General features: G+C 36.9%; 1 protein-coding gene and 1 pseudogene across 3 annotated transcripts in view; one reads left to right on the forward strand and one right to left on the reverse strand.

Moving 5' to 3' along the window:
- The window catches only part of LOC106638546 (protein pangolin, isoforms A/H/I/S), a 288,519-nt gene that overhangs the window by 29,539 nt on the left and 237,908 nt on the right, over positions 1–21,072 (forward strand). The window lies entirely within an intron of this gene.
- Positions 18,650–19,715, reverse strand: LOC149374129 (uncharacterized; annotated as a pseudogene).

A 21,072-nucleotide genomic window follows, 5' to 3' on the forward strand; every position in this document is an offset into this window, starting at 1 on the left:
ATTTGTTTCATGTCTTTGGGATCACGGCTTACTGAAAAAAATTATCGTGACTCAAGCATTAACCTATGACAACATTTTTGGAAAATAGACTGTTTTACGTTGACACAATTATGTATTACAAGTCTTCTATGCCACATTGAACCTTGAAATTTTATTAAAAATGGTCTAAACTTTTATTGGCCTTGAATAATACACAACTGATCCTCATGTATTATGAATCATATATAACCTGATTCTAACCTAATATCTATTTTGAAACTTTTCATAAGATCTACCACGAATTATCTTATGCAAATAATCGAGATGTTATCATTTAATTTTGCTTTACGTATTCAATGTATATTTTGCCTTTTTTTTCCTAAATACCTTCTTAAGTTTATACGAAATAGTACATTACGATACTAGTGCGCGAGGAAGACGATTGATGCACGCGTGTCAGTTCGCGTGTGTCAATCACCCAACCTCTCGCAAGTGTGGTGTATACAACATTTCGACACATCGTGCGTGGGAAATGAGATTATTAACCATGTAATGTGACTCTGCAAAGATCTCGACGTACACAAGCGCTTGCACGAGTTATAAGTCGCGTGTGTAAATTGAGGTCTTTAGAGCCACAAAAGATGGCTCATAATCGAGGTCCCCGCGCACGACGTGTTAAAAAAATAATTTACACTAATAAAAAGCAGTTTAATTTTAGTAGTTACTTTTACTATATCAAAGCTCTGTAATTCCTTAACGGAATTATTCTGAAATTTTTTAAATCATTTTTTGTTTATGGATTGGAATGCAGCCCCAACCCACTAGATTCTATAAAAAACCATATGAAATGTAGCCCAGTGTTTCGTGCAGTATAACTTTCATTATTATTCCATTAAAGAGTATGCACAATCCAGAATGGTAATTCTTTCTTGTCTGTGAACAAATTCATGCCCCATTTGTGAATTTAGGTATATTATAAATTTATTATATTATTTTATATAAAAACATTTTTATTGGTATATCTTTAATGATTCAATAATAAATTTCTATATCATTAAGTGTCGCAACTTGGTTTTGAAATTCAACTTCTTCTAGTAGTTGCAAGAACTTACTTAAACTTTTTAAAATAAAGTAACGTAGTGCTTGTGTAATTCAGAAGTTCAATAACTTTCTTAATTTTTTAACTTAGGCGTTAACATCAATAAGGTATAAAAGTGTTGTTAAAAAGTAAGATATGTAAGTATGTAAAAAGCTACGCTAATTTTTATATTTTAATAATAAATTAGTGGAAGGTGAAGTTTTTGTGAACTGTTGTAAAATGTAAACGTTTAATAATAAAATTTTCAAAAATTTATGATGTAAAAGAAGCCGGGTACGCGAGTTTTTTTAAGTCTTGAGAAAAATCCGAAATACTTGCATGGCACTATTAATTACAAAAATCTGATTACTTGATTTGTTTCAAAAAACATACTCAATGTAATAATAAGATATACATAGACTGTTACCTACTACGTTGACTGTTCTAAGAAAAGTGACTAACGACTGAGACAGACGAAGAAGAGCGTGGGTGCAGTGAGAGAATACAAGACAATATAGCGCTGGGAAGCAGACAGTAAAATGTAAAAAAGCTCTTTTAAGTTGTGTAAGACGAACGTTTGTACTTCACACCTGTGTTAAGTATTACATAAAAAAAGGAAGAGTGAGGCAGAAATGAAAGAAGGCTCAGAATTCTCGTTAAGCAGGAATGAATAAATAGAAAAAGAGAAGGAATGGAAACGAAGGTGCGGTGCTCAAGGAGATGCTGAAAATTTGGTCAATGCAAGATAAGAGGAGCGAGGGGAGAACGAAAGCCAGTTTTGAGAACAAATTAGACAGAATAAATCCGAGAGAGGGGCGTGGGGATAGAGGAGTGCTCCGAACTAACAAGATCTCGAAAGAGAGGCTATCGCGTAGCAGCAGCAGTGCACTGTTCCCGCATAACCACACACAACGCTTTCTGGGTCTGCGCGCCCGTTTTGGACAGCTCATCGTCGAGCATTCCCATTAATAGTCTCATTCAGAATATATGCTCTGCTCACACAGTTTGGTTTAAGCTGTGATACGTTCATCGGGCATGTAACGCATTTCTTGAAAACTCATTATAGCGCGCTCACTTTCCAACATTATTCTTTCTATTTGTTTAATATACAATAGATACTTTAAAGAAAAGCGTTGGAGTTAATTCATCTGTATCATGCTTCTCAAGGCACGTGTTAAGTTGCAATGTATCCAAAATTTATTGTAACAAATATTGTAAAAATTTAAAGTTTCCTGACACTCTAATTACTTATTGTCAGAGGTTTCGCTACTTTCTCTGCATTAAAAAAAAATAGTTGAACCTCTTAAGGAGGTTGGATACATATCATCAACAATAGTTGGGGGCTCTAATTTGATTTTTGATTCATTCAATGTGTTACAAAAAACAATCGTAATTTTTTTGGATGACCTCAGCCATGTAGTTATCAAGATATTTTAAAATAAAAAATGAATAATTTTACACGGGCTGTTATGGGAACAATGTTACGACCTAAAAGTAACATACCTCAGTAATGATTTTTTAAAATAAATATAAAAACTTTGGTTAGGTTGATAAGATGGATGCATGTATTTCATATAGTAATAAGCTGTATTACGTTCTGTCGGTATTGCTGTGAGCTTTCCACACCCTCAACCCCGCTCAGTGTCACAGTGCACAGTGAGCTGATCTGCGTTCAAAGAAATCAGCTAATTTTTTTAACCTCGAATTCACTTGCACTTCTGTGATTGTAACGTAGGATAGGTATAATAGTTAAGTAGATCAAAGTTGATTTAAATGAAAAAGACCAATGGTGCGTAATAATGAGAGTAAAGATAAACAGTCTAAGTATGATTAAATTCATGAGCAATTAATACAATCGATTAAACGTGAGAAAAATGATGATGTGATGATTCAAAAAGAATCGGGTAGCTACGAACCACTGTATCTTAATTATAACGCATTTTTCAATAATTTTCGAGTAACTTATATAATTTAAAATGGCCTTAAAAATAACTTGATTAATATTATTTTGTCATTTAATATTGTATATAAAATTTTGTGATGAATATTTGATCTTAATAAGGCATTTGTAATAAAAGGTGATAAAAATGAAAAAATAAGTTCTTGAAAATAAAAACTGTTTCAAATGAAGAGAAATTGACGAATAAAAAAGACGACGTTATTAAATTTTTTACTTCATATTGTACAAAAAAGCCAGATCGAAAACCTAAAATTTTTTACGAGATAATCCCCGTGTTTTCTGTGCCCCACCTGTGTGACGTTCCGTGCCCTGCAGTGACCTTCAATGTCTCACTATGAGGATTGTTTATTTTTATTTTCACTAACCTGATGCGTTTATTCAAAATTTTGATTTGAGTGAAATTTTATTCATTAACATTGATTACAAATATAGTTTTTTTTTTTTTTCATAAAAACTGATATAAAAATTAGAAGGTTTACTCAAAGTAAGGGTGCTGCCCATGCCCTCCTTTCCTCTACTCACGCACTTGTACTAATGCATTCTTACGGGATGAATGGATTTCCAACTCTTACAGAGCAGCATATACGCTTCATTTTACAACTTGTCCTTGGATTTTAACAGCCGTTTTCTCTTCGCAATATTTTTTTCATTACTATTCATCTTGAAAATCTTTATCCTTCACACTTGCGTCTCTGAACCTTCGATTCTCTATTCTTTTTGATTATCTCTTCGTACGTATAATTTTGTTACTAATTTAGCTATGTGCATCTGCCGTAAATCTAGCACAATTACTTTCAGGTTATTCTGAGTTTTTACCCTTATTGTCTAAGCCTGGATAATCTTTGAGTTGAATTTTGTACTGGTACGCTACTAGTATTTTTAAAGTTCGTTTAAATTTCCCTTAAATTTTCCACCTTTTATGATCTATTGATGTTAAATTAAATAATTAAGAAAAATTGATAAGCATGTGATAAACAACGTCACCATACTTGTCACTTTACACGTACCCTTTTTCGCCATGTAACGATTTTAAGCTCATGCAACCGAGTTATCTGGGAATAATGATGTACGATAAAGTGAGGTATGTGGGCAGATGCGACGTTAATGAAAACTGCAACAAAAGTCAACGTTTGCCACAGAGGCGATTTCTCATGGTAGCGAAAATGAGGGTGGCTGGCTAAAGCCTAGACCAATCACAGCAGCCAACTGGTTGGATTCGCTAACTCGCACCGTTAAGCTGAAGTATAGCCCGATCCAGTGATTGGGCGCTTGCGCTTACTCGCTCACCCTAGCCATCTTCTTGATGCTAGTCTCTGCAAGACTAGTCCATTTTATATCTCAGCTTTCTCCACCTCCTGTGACTCTACCTATACATTCGCACACTCGCTCATTGACCATCCCTTTCCCCTTCTCTATCTTTTTCCTAGCCTCAACATGCACTCCATCTTTTATGTTCTTTTTCCACCCTAATCATACTATTTCAACCATGTAAGTACACAAAGTTAAACACTACTTACTTTTTATTTTGCATTTTAGTAAATCTCTTGACTTGCTCGCTAATTATGGAAGTTATTTGATTTTCGTCTCCCCTCTCTTGGAATCAATTTAAATTTGTCTCTTGTTACATTAATGCCTGAAATTTCATTTTACTTCTGCCATTTTACTTTTTGGTGCCCAAAAATCAATACTTCTCTCGAGCTCACAAAAGTACATAAATGGATGCATACCCCATGCCAGGCTTTCACAAAAAAAACCGCAACGCTAGCGCATCCGAAGAGCTCGCAGATTATCCAAATGTGCGTGGCACTCTAAAGCGAGCTTGAAGTGGACAACGTATACCATACAGTACATCAGTCGCGTATTATATACATGGATATTATATCTGCGTTGTCGGCATATGGCAATGGGGGAGAGCAGCCATTATCCTACGGGGGAGGGCTGCTGCACTTATCTTGTCTTTCAACGTCTAGTCGTGCATTAAGTATGCAGTCGCGTCGCTCACGTTTTGTTACGAGACAAACAGCTCCGTAGAGTGTTGTAAGAAACTCTTTTAATCAAGTGGTACAGGTGGTGATGCTCTACCTCACATAGACAATAATAAACCTGTAGACATACGTAGACGCAAGTATTGTAATGTATGGTAAATTGGTACAGTCTTGTCTGTGTCTAAAACTATACATAAATTTTATCAAACATAAAGAAATCGAATTATTACCTTGCCCACCTTACGTACATAATCTAAGTGGTATCGCCGAAAAATAAAACAGATCGGCTACGGATATGGGTAGATGTCTAATGAAAGTGGCTCGAAGGAAATCTGCGTTACTAGCTAGAAGTAATAAAAACAGTAGCATATTTGAAAAATAGAGCAATTGCAAAAACTTATGAAAACAAAATACTGCATGAAACATTTTTAAAACTTAAAAAAGGTAAAAAGCCTAATGTAGAAAATGTAATGATTTATGGCTCTAGAGAATTTGTAAGAAAGCCAGAACAACAAAGAAAAAATTAATGGGATGATAAAGAGCAATTAGTAATTTCAGTTGGTTACGAAAAAAATGGTTGCCGAGTATTATTAAATAATCGAGTTGTAGTAGCTAGATATGTAGCGGTAATAGAATATGAAATAAAAATAATTTGTTTCAATGAAAGTGAGAGTGATAATGTTAATGATAATGATAAAGTTAATAAAAAATGAAAATTTTTATTTACGCGAAAGTGAACATGATAATGAAGTAAATGAAACTTTAAGACAAAAGTAAGGCATTGACTCCCGGGTATTTGCAATCATATAAGACAATTATTAAGCAACGGGAGGGAATGCTGTACTTTCGTCCCTTGTGGCGTAATATGCTATTTCCTATGTTAAAGGGTTGGATTCTTGTATTTTAGTGCCCAAGGAGCAAACTAAATTTTCCTTTCCGAACGCGCAAGACAAAACCAGGATATTACTTGTGAATTTACTTGTATGTAAATAGTGTGCCTTTTTACGTTAACTGCTGTCACCACAAAAATTTCTTTTATTTTCTAACGATCAAAAATTATTTAAAAAAATGTTTAAAATAAATCAATAGTTAATAAACGATAAATTAAATATTTAATATTTACAGTAGAAATTTTTTAAAAAGGACGTACATACAAAAATCCCTGTTATACAATAACTACTGTGTAAAAGGTTGTTACAAATTTTAATAAAAATAACGAAAGGTTTGAGGATAATAATTTGCCAAATCTAAGTGCACTTTTATCGACAAATATTTGATTGGAGAACAGGTTACCTAGTCATATTTAAATTGCTACTTTTATGAAAAAACAAATTCTGTCTCTAGTATGAGGCTATATACATATCATAATTTAACAATCAATAAAACATAATCATACTTACTGGTTTTGAAAATAGTTGTATTATGATTGCGTACGTGAACTCTTTGTTTTTGGGCATCAAGCAAATTAGCTGTATTTTTTAAATATACATCAATACATTTACTAACAATCAATACTATACAAGTTATTAACTGACATTAGATCATGTATACAGATATACATACAACCAATGATAACATATAGGTAAAGGTTTTGATTTTCGATTAAACAAGGTTACAAAAAGAATCATTCCCTCTTGCTCCATGTATAAAGCTAGCGAGTTATCAAGCTCAGTTCAAAGGGTGTCAGGGAAAAGAGCTTCCAAGTAATGGAATTAAAGCATTTCAGAACAGAAAGTATACATGTATACACAGTGCTATGTTTGGACGAGATACGTACAGATATACTCTCCATTGTAATCCATCGTTTCTTCTCTCTAGCACCCTCTGAGCTGTGGTGGCCCACTCGCTAACTCCTATCGAATCCACTGACTGACCAGCAGGCCCCTGGCGTGCTCTTTTCTAATATCATATCTCTATGGTTGTCGGGCTTGGCACTTGGCAATGTGGCACCGAAAGGAATTTTTTATTTGATTCAATTAAAAATAGGTAGATGCTAATTTTACGGTGATAAGACATTTGCGGCATTCGTTTTTAATAAATGAAGCTATCCTGAGATAGAAGTTTCTTTTGAATTGGTTTTGATCTTGTAAGATTAAAAACTGTAGAAACTACAAGCAAAATACAAAAAAAAAAAAAAAAAAAAAAAAAGTTAGTAAGTGCATTTTTAACCCACGTAAATCATTGCTGGCATTCTGTCATTACAGCTTTTACAAATTTGACATACCCTAGCAAGAACTGTTCATTGCGTCTGCTTCATAATATATAGCAACTGTAAGAGCAAAACACCTTGCAGATGTACCGTTTGGGTGGACTGTATGCTATATATACTTTTGCAGGCTTTTCATACTTTCAACGGCTGTAATATCAAAACGCCCGCTTTGTTTTACATGGGATGAAAAGGCACTTATAACAACACATAAAACAAGTACACACAGGCAAGCAAACATAGGATAATAGTAACCCAACATGCGTTTTTGGTATTATTCATAAATAAAATGTGCCTTCAGTGAGCAGGCATCGGTGGTTAGAAGCCGAAAAATATTTTAATGTTATTCATCAATGGCATAGGCAAACAAGCATCGGGGATTAGAAACACAACAATACTTTAATGTTACTTAATAATTAAAGGTGCCCTTAAGTGAGCAAGCATTTGCAATTAGACACCTAACAATATTTAAGTATTATGTATAAACGAATGCCTTAATTTTTAAAGTTATTTATTACTTGAATGTATTCTTGGGTAAGCAAACATTGGCAATTAGAAGCCTAACACTATTTGAATCTTATTTATGAATATTATGTGTCCGGAGGCAAGCAAGCATTGGCAACAGGAAATCAAACAATATTTTTTAGTATAAGTTGTCAATCAAATGTGTCCGTTGGCTAGCAAACATAGGTGACTAAAAATCAAACGGTTTTTTAGTATATTTACTTAACAAAATATATCCTTAGGCAAGCAGGCATCAGCAGTTAGCAACGCATATTATATTAATTAATTACAGAAGTAAAATAGTCAGATAGCTAGGAACCGATACTGGCTCGCCTAAGGCACATTTGATTATTAAATACTACTAAAAGTGTATTGGGTTTTTAATCACCGATGCCTTCATGCCTAAAGACACATTATATTAATCAAAAGTAATGAAAAACAGTTGCATTTCTAATTACCAATTTTGGCTCACCTAAAATATGTTTTAATAATGAATGATCCTAAAAAATATTGAAAATAATAACTTGAGTGGTAATGCTATCAAGTGTTTATTAATATAGATAACTTTTGATGTTTCAGTCCATACAATATCATTAACAATAATACAACGTTGTATTCACCGCCTTACCATCTTGCGTGCTACACATAGTTACTAGCGTGATTAAAGTTCATACCTGATGAGGGCCATGTTATCCATGTAACTGTACGGGCCAAAACGTAAAAAGTTATCTATATTAATAAATACTTGATAGCATTACCACTTTAGTTATTATTTTCAACATTTATTTTCAGCTATCACTTATCTCTTAAAATAATTAATACTCAAAAATAGTTGAATTTCTCGTCACTAATGCTTGCTCACAGAAGGGCTATTTCATTTCTAAATAATACTAAAAATATTTTAAGATACTAATTGCTAATGTTTGCTTGCCTACAGGCACATTTAATAAATAAATAATACTTATCACCTGTACTTATTTGATTTATTATTAAATTATACTAAGAACCATCGAGTTGCCAATCACCAATACTTTCTCGACACATTTAAGGTCACATTTAATCAATAAATAATACTAAAAGAGCAATTGGCTTTCTAACCACTGATGCCTGCTTAGTTAAGGCACATATTATCAATAAGTAATACCGAAACCCCAGTTGGGTTTCTAATCACCAACGATTGCTTGCCTGTGTGTACTTCTTATAAATTATTGACTTCAATCATTATTTGCAATCAGCGGTATATAAAAAACGTCTGCAGGTGAAAAATTAGTGGTACACTTAGGTAATTATGTAGTGTATTATTGCTTACGCACTAATAAAATTTGCGGTACATTTATTGTTAGATGTATTGTTGGCGCTCGTAACTGAATTATTACGCATGCGCAACAGCAAGAAGACGAGACGCTGTGACGCTGCACTTCAGCGTCAAGTAACTTCGGTTTTTGTTCACTCTCGCGCAGTCAGCCAGTCTGTACACATACGCATTCTCTGTCTTCGCTTTTCTTTTACGTTTTAGCCTACCTTTTTCTGTTCGTTTATCCATTGTACTCAAGATAGTAAAGTGTAAAGATAGTCAAACCTTAACATAGTATAAATAAACGTTTTTAAGTTCAATTCGATATTTGGAGTGTGTTTTATTCGCCAAGTCACCCGCCTAATCCCATACTGCTAACAGGTTATGGGCCCTAATTGGTAGTGTGGGTGTGAATTCTGTTCGATCGCGTCTTGTGTTCTTCTTCTCTTTTATTTTCTTTTTCCGCTCCGCGCTTGAGCTTGTCGCGCGTTCTCTGTGTGCTTTCTTTTCACCTGTTTATTACGCGGGAAACGTAATGGCGGAAGCAACCGGGAGCTCTGTGTCGGGCAGCGAGCACTGCGAGATGGAAGAGCTTGGCAGTCCTCTCACCCCGACTACCACCGAAGCGGCAGAAGAACAGCCCCAGGAGGCAGTGGATCGGGATCGAGATGGAGGCACAGCGGCCGAATTGCCTCGAGATACGGACGTCGCTCCTACTACCGAGGCTTCGGGCGGAGCTGTAGGAAGGGAGGAAGTTAAGAAGAGAGTGAGCAGTAGTAAGTACTAGAAATAGATATTGTTTTGAGGACTCGGTAATTGCGTGAGGTGTTGTTGTCGTTGGGTCACGTTCGCTTAAAATCTCTAAAGACAAAAATTGATGTCTTGCCTTAAGATGGAGCAAGACAGCTCACTTAAGATTGCATGATTGAGATTCCCTTAATTAGAAGGCTTTCCTTTGTTTTTACGGAGATTCGCAGAACTCGAGAGAGCCGGCACGCGTTTGTTTATGTGAGGGAGAGGCCCGCATCGTGACAAAGGAAGCGCGTTTCTTGATGAACCTGCCAGTCACCGCCAAGGGGAACGCCTCGAGGCGAGGAGGGGATGCGCGTCTTGGTTATGGCTTGCGTTCGGCTGAACTGAGTGTGCGCGTCCTCTCATGCTACGGCTGGTGGCGCGCGTCGTAGTAAACGATGTTGATCGGCCATTTTAATTCTCTCTCTATGCATGTCACACATGATGCTAGCGCCATTTTCCTTCGCATTTGCTTACGCCCGATCTCCGTGTCACTTCCACAAGAAAACTAATAGCCTAACGCGCACGATAACAAAATATAAAATACTTTTACCTATTTATTTCCTGTTAATTTTAGGTCAAAATGCCCTCAATATGCTAAATGACGCATATAAAAAGATTGAAGACGATCTAGGGGAACTAGACGAGGTGGTAGTAACTCGTAAAAACAACCAGGCCATATTTTCCGTAAATAATGAAACTGTTGCATACATGGGAGGAGATGCACATCGCAATCAAGATATGTTAGACCTGTTTAATTTGATAGAAAAATGTGCTGGACAAATTCGACTCGTCCACAAACAGCGTATCCAACGCAAAGGTTCTAAAGATAGAAAAATAAATTTGATTGATACCTCATCTAAAGATAAGAATAAAGACTTGAAAGATAGTAAAATAAATTTGATTGATACCTCATCTAAAAATAAGAATAAAGGCCCTAAAGATAGAAAAATAAATTTGAGTAATACCTCATTAAAAGATAAGAATAAAGATTTGAGAGATAGAAAGAAAATTTTTACTGATAATTCAACTCCTAACAAGGTTAAAGATTTGAAAAGCAAAAATTTAGATTCAATTGATAGCCAATTTAAAGACCTGCAAAATAGGAAAGATTACCTAAAGAAAGAGCTAGATAGCTTACATAAAGAAATGGCGCATGCAAATCATGAACTTAAGAAAGAACTAATGAAAAGAACAGGTCGAAACATCAAACCTAAAGAAATCATATACTCACGAAAAGAAATTACAGAAGCCTCAAAGAAAGACATCGAGGAGATTAGGAAGCTGATACAACAAGAGAGGCATCAGCAAAGCTCCTGGATGTCGATGAGGTTTGAGGTTGTTGCTTCACAACATAAGAAGGCCCTGGAAAAGGAGAGAGAGGAAAATAGGAGGGCTCAAGAGGCAATTTAAGCTGAGTTTGAGCAGCGTCTAGCCACTCAACAAAGAAAGATGGAGGCTCTTGAGCGAGAACTGGCCAGGAGTCGAATACAAGAGGTAAATAAATTTACTACATCTACTCCAGGACCTAAATTAAGTAAACAATTAATTAATTTAAACTCCGACTCCATTGATAATTCGCTGACGTTTCAACGCGCTGCACCTAATGATAGTCTAAAGATAGAAGCCATTATTAAAGATAGCCTAGGGTGTTTTAATTATTCCCTCACTAATGCAACAAAACTAGAATAATTCTTAAAACAATTGCAGTCAGAACTAAAAAGTAAAAAATTGCTCCACACAATTGATTCAAAACTGGAAGCAACTATGAACATTACTCAAGAAAAAATGGAAGAAGATAAAGAACAGGCCCTAAACGTAATACTAGGTAGGTTGTCCCTAGATTACCAAAACAAAGTATATCACATTACTGATCCATCAACAATGATACAAAAAATTAAAGATATGAAAAGGGGTGACATAAAGATGAGCGCATATCAAATACGTAACAAAATACATTCCATTAGATTCGACCCCAAAAAGCAAAGTGCTACTAAATTTTGTGAATTTTTGATGGATTGGTAAGTTTCTCTGAAGATGAGAAAAGAGATAGTTTCTATCATGCAATTATCGATGGAGTACCGGATGTAAAAATAGCCGATTTTAACAGGCTGTTTGGAAGCGAGGATGGCTTGTCCTTTAAGTACTTAAGACAATATATCCTGAAACAGGAATCAGAAGGATCACTTCCACGACCAACAATGGGTGGAGCAAGCCGAGGTGGGGCGAACGCAGGGCCGAGTCGAGGTGGGACCGGGACCGGTGCTGGGCCAAGCCGAGGTGGGGCAGGCTCTCGACCAGCCACCGTAGCTGCTGCTAACGTGGCCACCGCCAGCACTCTGTGCTACAAGTGCAATGACAACGGGCACTACGCAAGGGACTGCCCGAAAAAAAGGGCAGAACCTTAGGTGGTGCTACACCTGCCAACGGTTCGTACAGAACCTGCGAGAGCACATAGGGAGGTGCAGAGGTAATTCTAACAAAAGTAACGATTGGGATTTTAAACGCAATACTGGTGGTGGTAACAATAAGAATAATTTTAAAGATAGTAATAAACAGAAGCATGAAAAACAGCATACAAATCATAACAACAAGAAAGCCAAGGTCGATAACAAGAAACAAGGCGAAGAAGGTAATAATAATGTAGAAATACTTAGGTCTAATGCATGCAGTGGTTTGTTTGCTGTTAACCCCGAAACTTTGCTCTCTACGTGCGCGGAGGAAACACGAGATAGCGGTTGCGAGAAAATTGAGTTCGTAGCAGATTCAGGCGCCACAGAACATTTTGCTAATTCTAAACTCTATTTCAAAAATTTTAATGGATATAAAAATAAATTGATTAAATGCGCGAACAAAGATTCCTCCGTGGACTTGAGAGTGGACGGAGAAGGGTGTGTTTCGGGTAAAATTAACCAAAACAAGATAATCCTAGATAGAGTTGTATGCGCTAAGGCACTCGCTGGAAACTTGCTGTCGCTTCGCCGTTTTGCCGAAAGGGGCATGAGTATATACCTTGATAACACAAAGCTAGATATATTTGATCCGCGTTCTAATGAAACTATAATTTCTGGTGTCTACAAGAGCCCTTACTGAATAGTAGAACTACTGCAAGATGGCCAGAGCACAAGTAATAATGAGAAGTGCAAAGAAATTATAGACTGCTTAATGGTAGAAAATCCCCTGAAAGCAAAGACTGAGAAGATTCAGCAAGTCAGCACTAATGCTAGGAGCTGCCCTGGAATCTCAAGTAATGAATCGGGAAGAGCTGGTCCACACAGCTCTCATCAAAATGAGTTTAAGAAAACAATTAAAGATAGAAAAATCAATAATTGTGATGATCTTGTGATTGGTGAGATTCCAGAAGCTCAAAGCCCGTTTACAAAAAAGTACAGAACATTTGAGAGAAATAACAGAGCCATGCTCTGGCATGTAAGATTCGGACATGCCTCAGCAGAATATCTCAAGGCACTACAAAGAAAATATCCGGACAATAAAGATTTAAATAAGGCCATCTTCGACAGCTTCATTACAACATGTGAGGTGTGCCAAGTCGCTAAAATCAAGAGATTGCCTTTCAGTACTAAAAGAGATAGGGCAACCAAACCACTTGAGATAGTTCATGCTGATACAATGGGACCGATTAGCCCAGCTACTTACCCTAAAGGATATAAATTTATAATCGTCTACACGGACGACTACTAAAGATTGACTATGGCATACCCAGTGAAGACAAAATGCGAAGCAGGACGTTGTTTGGACAACTTTGTGACAAGCGCACGAAACCTGTTAGGTTTTGATGCAAAGATATGCAATCTTCGAACCGATCAAGGCACGGAGTTTACAGGAGGCCAAACGGTAGAAGTTCTCCAGAGGTTGGGAGCAGAACTTCAGTTGGCCTGTCTAGACACTCCTCAGCACAATGGAGTCTCGGAACGAGTTAATCGTACCTTGCAAAACAAGGTGCGAGCCTACATGTACGACTCCGGGCTCAGGGAGAACATGTGGGACTTAGCCGTGGGTAGTGCAGTATATGCCTACAATCGGACACCTCACAGATCTAACGATATGATAGCCCCTTTAGGAAAGTTTGCGCCCAATCTGAAGATAGACATAACCCAAATCAGAAGATTTGGCTGCGTCGCTTTTATCAAGATACAAAGGAATACTGGAACAAAATTCGGTCCACAAGGGATACGAGTCGTGCTGATTGGTTATACTCCCACTGGCTATTCTTTCTTAAAACCTGAAGATGGAAAAATTTATGAGAGTCGAGACGTAAAATTCCAAGAAAGTCTGGTGTTCAGAGATATCTGGGGAAAGGACAAAATAGCAAACTGGGGAAACCACAAGACAGATATTAAACAAGATGAATAGTTCGATAAGGCTAGCCCTAAAGAGTCATTGGAAACGGAGGGAGAACCAGTAGTCAAGAGAAAGCGTGGTCGGCCCAAGAAAGTTGAAGATCTTGATCGAGAAAGCCCTAAGCAACTCGCTAGAATAAATGATACCAGTTTTGCAGGAGCCATCGACACAAACAAGTTGAATAAATTGCTCCAATCGAAGGGCGATGTTGACTGTTTAATCGCAGAAGTCGAAGATGAAATGTCACATGCCCTGATTGCTGGACTAAACAAAGATCCCGCAAACTACAAAGAAGCTGTCGCATCTCCGGATCGCGATAAATGGCTCAGAGCAATTGATGAAGAACTGGAATCAATGCGGAAAAACCAAGTGTGGAAACTTGTAGAAAGACCAACCGTGAACGCTGAAGGTGGCAAGCCCAACATCATCGACTCTAGGTGGGTCTTGAAGAAAAAGATAGATAAAGATGGAAACACGAAGTTCAAAGTGAGGTTGGTGATTCGTGGTTTCAAAGATAGGAACAAGTACGATCTGCAAGAAACCTATGCCCCGGTGTCTGGTTTGGCCCTGGTAAGATCAGTAATATCAATAATAAATAGATACAATCTGGAGACTTGCCAACTTGATGTCAAGACAGCTTTCTTAAATGGATCTATCAAAGAAGAGATATATATGGAAATTCCTGAAGGCCTGCTTGATGGTGACAGTTTCAAGAAAGCTCAGGTTTGTAAATTGGAGAAAGCCCTTTATGAACTTAAGATCAGCTCAAAAGGATGGAATGAGCGGTTTCGCGAGACTGCATCTAAATTAGGACTACGGTCACATACGAGCGAGCCCTGTCTATACACATGGAGAGAAGCCGATAACTTTCCAGTCCTGATCCTATACGTGGATGATATTATGATAGCCAGCAATTGTGCAGGCAAAATGAATGAAATTAAGACGGGTCTGCAATCTGAGTTTGAGATGTCAGATCTTGGCGAGGTTGGCACATTTCTAGGCATCAAAGTGGAAAGAGATAAAAAACTTCACACAATTTCACTGACACAAACACCATACATAGATAAAATGTTAAAGAAATTTGGATTCAACGAGTCAAAACCCCAAAGAACACCAATGGTGACAAATCAAGTTTTGAATCGGCAAAGAAAAGATAGAGAAGATTCTGAAGATGCTGGAGAGTTAAGCACAACGATAACGAGAGTAAATGTGCCGTACAGAGAAGCAGTCGGTAGTCTGCTGTATTTAGCCAACACAATGAGACCAGATATTTCATACTCGGTGAATGTACTGAGTAGACATCAAATTAGCCCAACTGAAGATGATTGGAAAATGGTCAAACGAGTATTTCGATATTTACAACACACAAGGACTCTAGGATTAACTTACAGAGGCCGTAAAGATGGATTAGAAGCCTATTCAGATGCGAGTTTGGCAGACTGTAAAGACTCAATAACAACAGGCGGATATTTCCTAAGGCTGTATGGGGATACAGTTGCTTGGAAAACAAGAAAGCAGAATTATGTTGCTATTTCAACCTGCGAAGCAGAATATGTGGCGATGTGCGACGCAAGTCAAGAATTGATTGGATTGGAACACTCTATAAGTATTATATTGTCTCGCACCTTGTTGCCCGCGGATTGATGGTGTGACAACAAAGCTGCCGGAGCAAGTGCTAAGATAGGTGGTGGCAAAAGGCTGAGACACATGACCGAGATAAAGGCTCACTACGTTAAGGAATGTGTATCCAGAGGAAAAATAATTGTTAAATGGATTCCATCCAAGGAACAACTAGCAGATATCTTTACAAAACCCCTGCCGTTTGAACTGCATGAAAGACTAACGAAAGAAATATTGAATGTTAATTAGCGTAAAATGCATGATAATTAAATTTTGATTTGAGATAGTAAAACTAGTAAATTAATAATAGATAGACAATGATGGTTGACATGCTGATTAATGTATTTTCTGTGTATGTTTTAGCTCGTCAGAATCAACCACAATGAGTGATCCAAAAGCCCACTTGCTCCGCATCATTGGCTGATCAAAAACCCATTTATATTTAGTGTTTACGTTAAAATATATCCTTTTCTTTCATTTTTAATAAATTGAGATACGAACGGGAGGGAGTGTTAGATGTATTATTGGCGCTCGTAACTGAATTATTACGCATGCGCAACAGCAAGAAGACGAGACGCTGTGACGCTGCACTTCAGCGTCAAGTAACTTCGGTTTTTGTTCACTCTCACGCAGTCAGCCAGTCTGTACACACACGCATTCTCTGTCTTCGCTTTTCTTTTACGTTTTAGCCTACCTTTTTCTGTTCGTTTATCCATTGTACTCAAGATAGTAAAGTGTAAAGATAGTCAAACCTTAACATAGTATAAATAAACGTTTTTAAGTTCAATTCGATATTTGGAGTGTGTTTTATTCGCCAAGTCACCCGCCTAATCCCATACTGCTAACATTTATCAATGATATAAGCGAAATTTTGTGGTATGTGTAATTATTTTGCAATCGCAAGATCAGCCGTATATCATCAATAATGCAACTGCAAAATCTGCGTTACGCGCTTAAAGTAGGTGTGGAGGAAAGCGATCAAACTTTTTTATCATTACTCATTATCAAGACGCGTTAATGTTGCGTTCATTCAAATACATACATCATGCCTTACTTTTGTTCATCGTTTTAACATTTTTGTGGGTGTACGAAAAGTTTCCTTTTTTTGCAGAATCTTAAATTATCGACAGCGACATACACGGGAAGACCTTTATCCTTCATAATCCTCTATCACGATTGTAAACATCAAATAAATGACTAATTAAATCGTATTAACGTCAGACCAGTAAGTTTTTAAGACAATTTTGTAACTTAAACTTCCAGCCCCATATTAACCATAGTAAAATTCGTCCTAGGTATGTTTGTCTGACGACAGCAGTTTGCGTATCAGTAGCTGGGTAGATGTTTTTTGACTATCAAAGGTATACATGGACCATAGGCGTACGAGTAATTGTGTTGCTGAAGTTAAATACATCATTGAACTTCTACAGTACGGGTAATACGTGCCGCCTAATAAATTTTGTACGTATATAGTATACCACATCATTGAACGGTTGAAGTTCGAGAGAGGGGGCTGTCTGAGCTCGGTCTGTGCCCAGACGTTTGGACCCTCCGAGCCCAAATGCTTGAGCTCGCAATCATGAATGTAACACACATACACACACACACACATGCTTTAATTCAAGGGTATATATCAGGTAGATCAATAGGTGTACACATAGTATATATATACATACATACATAATTAGACATATATAGACGTAAAATAGACATATATTACGTTCATGACTGCTCTCCAAGTCCAAACGTCTGGACTCAGACAACTCCCTCCCTCGAACTTCCACCATTCAACGCTGCGCTATACTATATGGGTACAATCTCTGGAATGAGGTGAGCTTGATTTACTCGTACTATTCTGAACAGTTATGGTACAAAATTTCTCTCTGTGATTGCTCCGAAAAATCAGTGGCATGCTCAGAGTGAGCAGTACGTCAAATTTGCCAACTGCTGTACATAGTGTATATTTTTTTGGGTGACCCATTTTAATCTATGGACCCGAATTTCGTCTAAACTACGAGGTCTACAAAAAAATAGTTCAGACGAAAGTTGGGCAGGACAGAGGGGGCCATTTGATGGTACCATTAGTTTTGACCTTGAAGTCAGTTTTGAAGGTCATTTCAAGGTCAAGATGGTTTTTTCAAATGGTAACCCCTATTTTTGAGTGCGGATTTGAAAAGAGCGGGAAATTTAACATCAAATTTGTCTAAAGTGAAAATTGTTTTTGTGACCTTGAAAAGTTGAAAATGAAGGTCAAATGTCTAAAAAAACGATTCGACGTAATTTTTCAAAAATGACGTGGTTTTCTGGGTAACACTACAGTTCATAATGCTTGAGAAAGATCAATAAATTGTAAAAGTACAAATTCCTTTAATTATCTTGACCTTGAGATAAATTTTGAAGGTTATTTCAAGGTCGTAAAGCATTTTTGTATTCATAAATCCTGCTTTTGACTGCAATCCTTGTTTTTTGAGATTAGGTCCTAAAGAATGTTATTACTTTTACATGTTCATGATAAATCTAACCTTTAAAAGGTCACATAAAGGTCAATTTAAGAAGTCAATCAGCAAGTTTTCAATTGCTGATTCTTATTAATAGGCGGTGGCATTTTTTTATGTAGAAATAGCAAAACAAAAGTACTTTTATCTTACTTTTAGCGTTACCCGGAAACAACGACGCGGACGTAGTAAATTCTGTTTCCTTTGGGGTGCTAGATTATCGTGAGTCCCCTTGCCTCTCACGTCGGGGTGCTTGATTATCGTGAGTCCCCTAGCCTCTCACGTCGGGGTGCTTGATTATCGTGAGTCCCCTAGCCTCTCACGTCGGGATGCTTGATTATCGTGAGTCCCCTTGCCACTCACAATAGCTGCATTTAGCCATGGATAAATTGTTCGAAATTTTGTCCGTTGGCTTGAAGACACAATGCGCACACGTCTTTCAAAACTGTCCACAGTCCTGAGCAATGTTTCTCGAGGAATGGCTGTGCAAGCTGTACGGATCCGGTCCATCATATCCTCTCGCGTTGTTGGCCGTTGTGAAAAAACAACATTTTTCACGTACCCCCACAAAAAAAAGTCGGGTGACGTGAGATCTGGTGAACAAGCAGGCCATTTAATTAGGCCTCCTCGTCCTATCCACCTGCCCTGATAACAGTTGTTTAAAAACTCCCGTACAATCAGTGCAAAATGAGGTGGAGCACCATCTTGTTGAAGTCACATTCTTTGCCGTGTTGCCAAGTCACCATTTTCCAACAGACCAGGTAAGTGCTCCCGTACCAATGCTAAGTAGCTAAACCTGTTAACATTTTGATCAAAAAAGTAGGGTCCAATCAAATACCCATTTACAATTCCGCACCAGACCATGAGGCTCCACCGATTTTGGTGGTCTACAGCTCTGTACCAGTAAGGATTTTCGTACGACCAATAGTGACAGTTATGTCTGTTCAGTTGCCCGTCGCTGTAAAAATTAGCTTCATCCGAGAAAAGAACATAGCGAAAGAAATGGGGATCATTTTGAATGACTCGCAAAGCCCATTGGCAGAAATTAATTCGAGCTACAACGTGATGAGGTTGTAAGGCTTGCGTTAGAGTAATATGGTAAGCATGATAATTTAAAAATTGCAAGATTCTTGAAACGGTACTTTGCGGTATACCCGTTTCTCTTTCAATCTGTCGAGTACTAATGTGCGGATCTAAATGGACAGCTGCAAGAATTGTTAATGTTCGCACATCATTATCTTCATAATCATGATGTCGGCGTTGGCGAACAAGATGCCCTTCGCGAGCTCTTTCTGTTAGGGTTCTTATTGTCATATCAGTTGGGTGTCTTCTATCTGGAAATCGTACAGCATAAAGTATTGATGCAGCGGCGTAATTGTTGCGACATTCCCCTAAAACTAATATCATATCAACAATTTCTGTTGGTGGATAATCAGCCATATTAAAAAATTTGTTTCGGGTACACGAAATGTGAATAGTAATTTAGATTTACATAAGAAGTAAAATAATACAAAAAAAATCAATGTCTAACATAAAAGCTCGATAGTTTTCATTTATAAAAGCAAAAGTAGTCCAAAGCAAAGTAGTCGAGAAATAATAGTACCGATAAATTACCCAAACAAATTTTTAGGAAGATAATCACAAAGTAAACTGAAATAAGTTCCTCAAGCTTATGCTAAGGAAAATCGCATTATCCGTAAAAAACAATTGTATTGATAAGCTACGATTTTGTCTTTGATTTTGTATTCAATGTTACATCAATAATTAACAGCATAAATCTAACTGTGGTGAACTTAGAACGAGCGGCGAACTAGAAATTCAAGCGATTTTCGAGTGTATGCGATTTAAAAAAAGTTAAAGCAAAAATTAACTAAACCAGCTAATGCAATATGCACGTGACAGTATACCATCGTGTGTTATATTTCTTTTTTAAATGATATGATGGGTTGTTGGTTATGGGCAAACGTGAATCTTCTTTATTTACTGAATTCTAAATATTAGTCATCGTAACAAATGCATATAGTTAACACAATGTAGTGTACTAAAAAGTACATAAATGATATTCTAACCTAAAAGAGTATACTAACAAAGCAAGAATATGTACATACATACACACACTGATAAAGCTCAAGAGCTAAAAGACTCTTCTGCGCATGCGCTATTTTGCATCGCTGGAAGAAAATACTTGGTAAGCGAAAAACACCTATCAGACATTGACACAATTCTCACTCCTGGTAGCAGCATACTTATAATAAGTCATACATTTAAGCATAGGTCTTATACTGTCGTGGTACGAGTAATATCCTCACCACGTTATAAAAAACTTATAACTGCTTGTGGTAGAGGGTTTCCGACAAAATAGGTTTTTCGGTGCACTGGATTCATGTGAGCTCTTCGTAATGTCTTTCTGGTACAGTGCCCATCTGGCACTTTAACTGGAACCCCAACTTGCCTTATTATGTTGCTTATTTAAACAATCAAAAGTTATACAAACTTTTATTAGCTTTACAAATGAAAAATTTTCAAATCTTCATAATCAGAAAATATAACGAAACATTATTGGATGCATAGCTTCTGACAGATAAATTAAAAAGCAGAGTTTTTGGACTAAAAAAATAAGTACTCTATAGATACTTACTATCATTTGTGCACTCGTGTGTTTATATAAACTTAAATTTCTCTCTAAGTATTTCAGTTAATGTAAAATAATTTCATGGCAATATCCAAAGAAAAAAGTATAGTTTCGGCAATATGTACTGTTCATATTATTAAGTGAAAATACCATACGCGTATATGC

The sequence above is a fragment of the Copidosoma floridanum genome, unplaced genomic scaffold (assembly GCF_036245765.1).
Source record: "Copidosoma floridanum isolate Cflo_tuat_1 unplaced genomic scaffold, Cflo_Japanese_pri ptg000021l, whole genome shotgun sequence".
Taxonomy (NCBI): Eukaryota; Metazoa; Arthropoda; class Insecta; order Hymenoptera; family Encyrtidae; genus Copidosoma; species Copidosoma floridanum.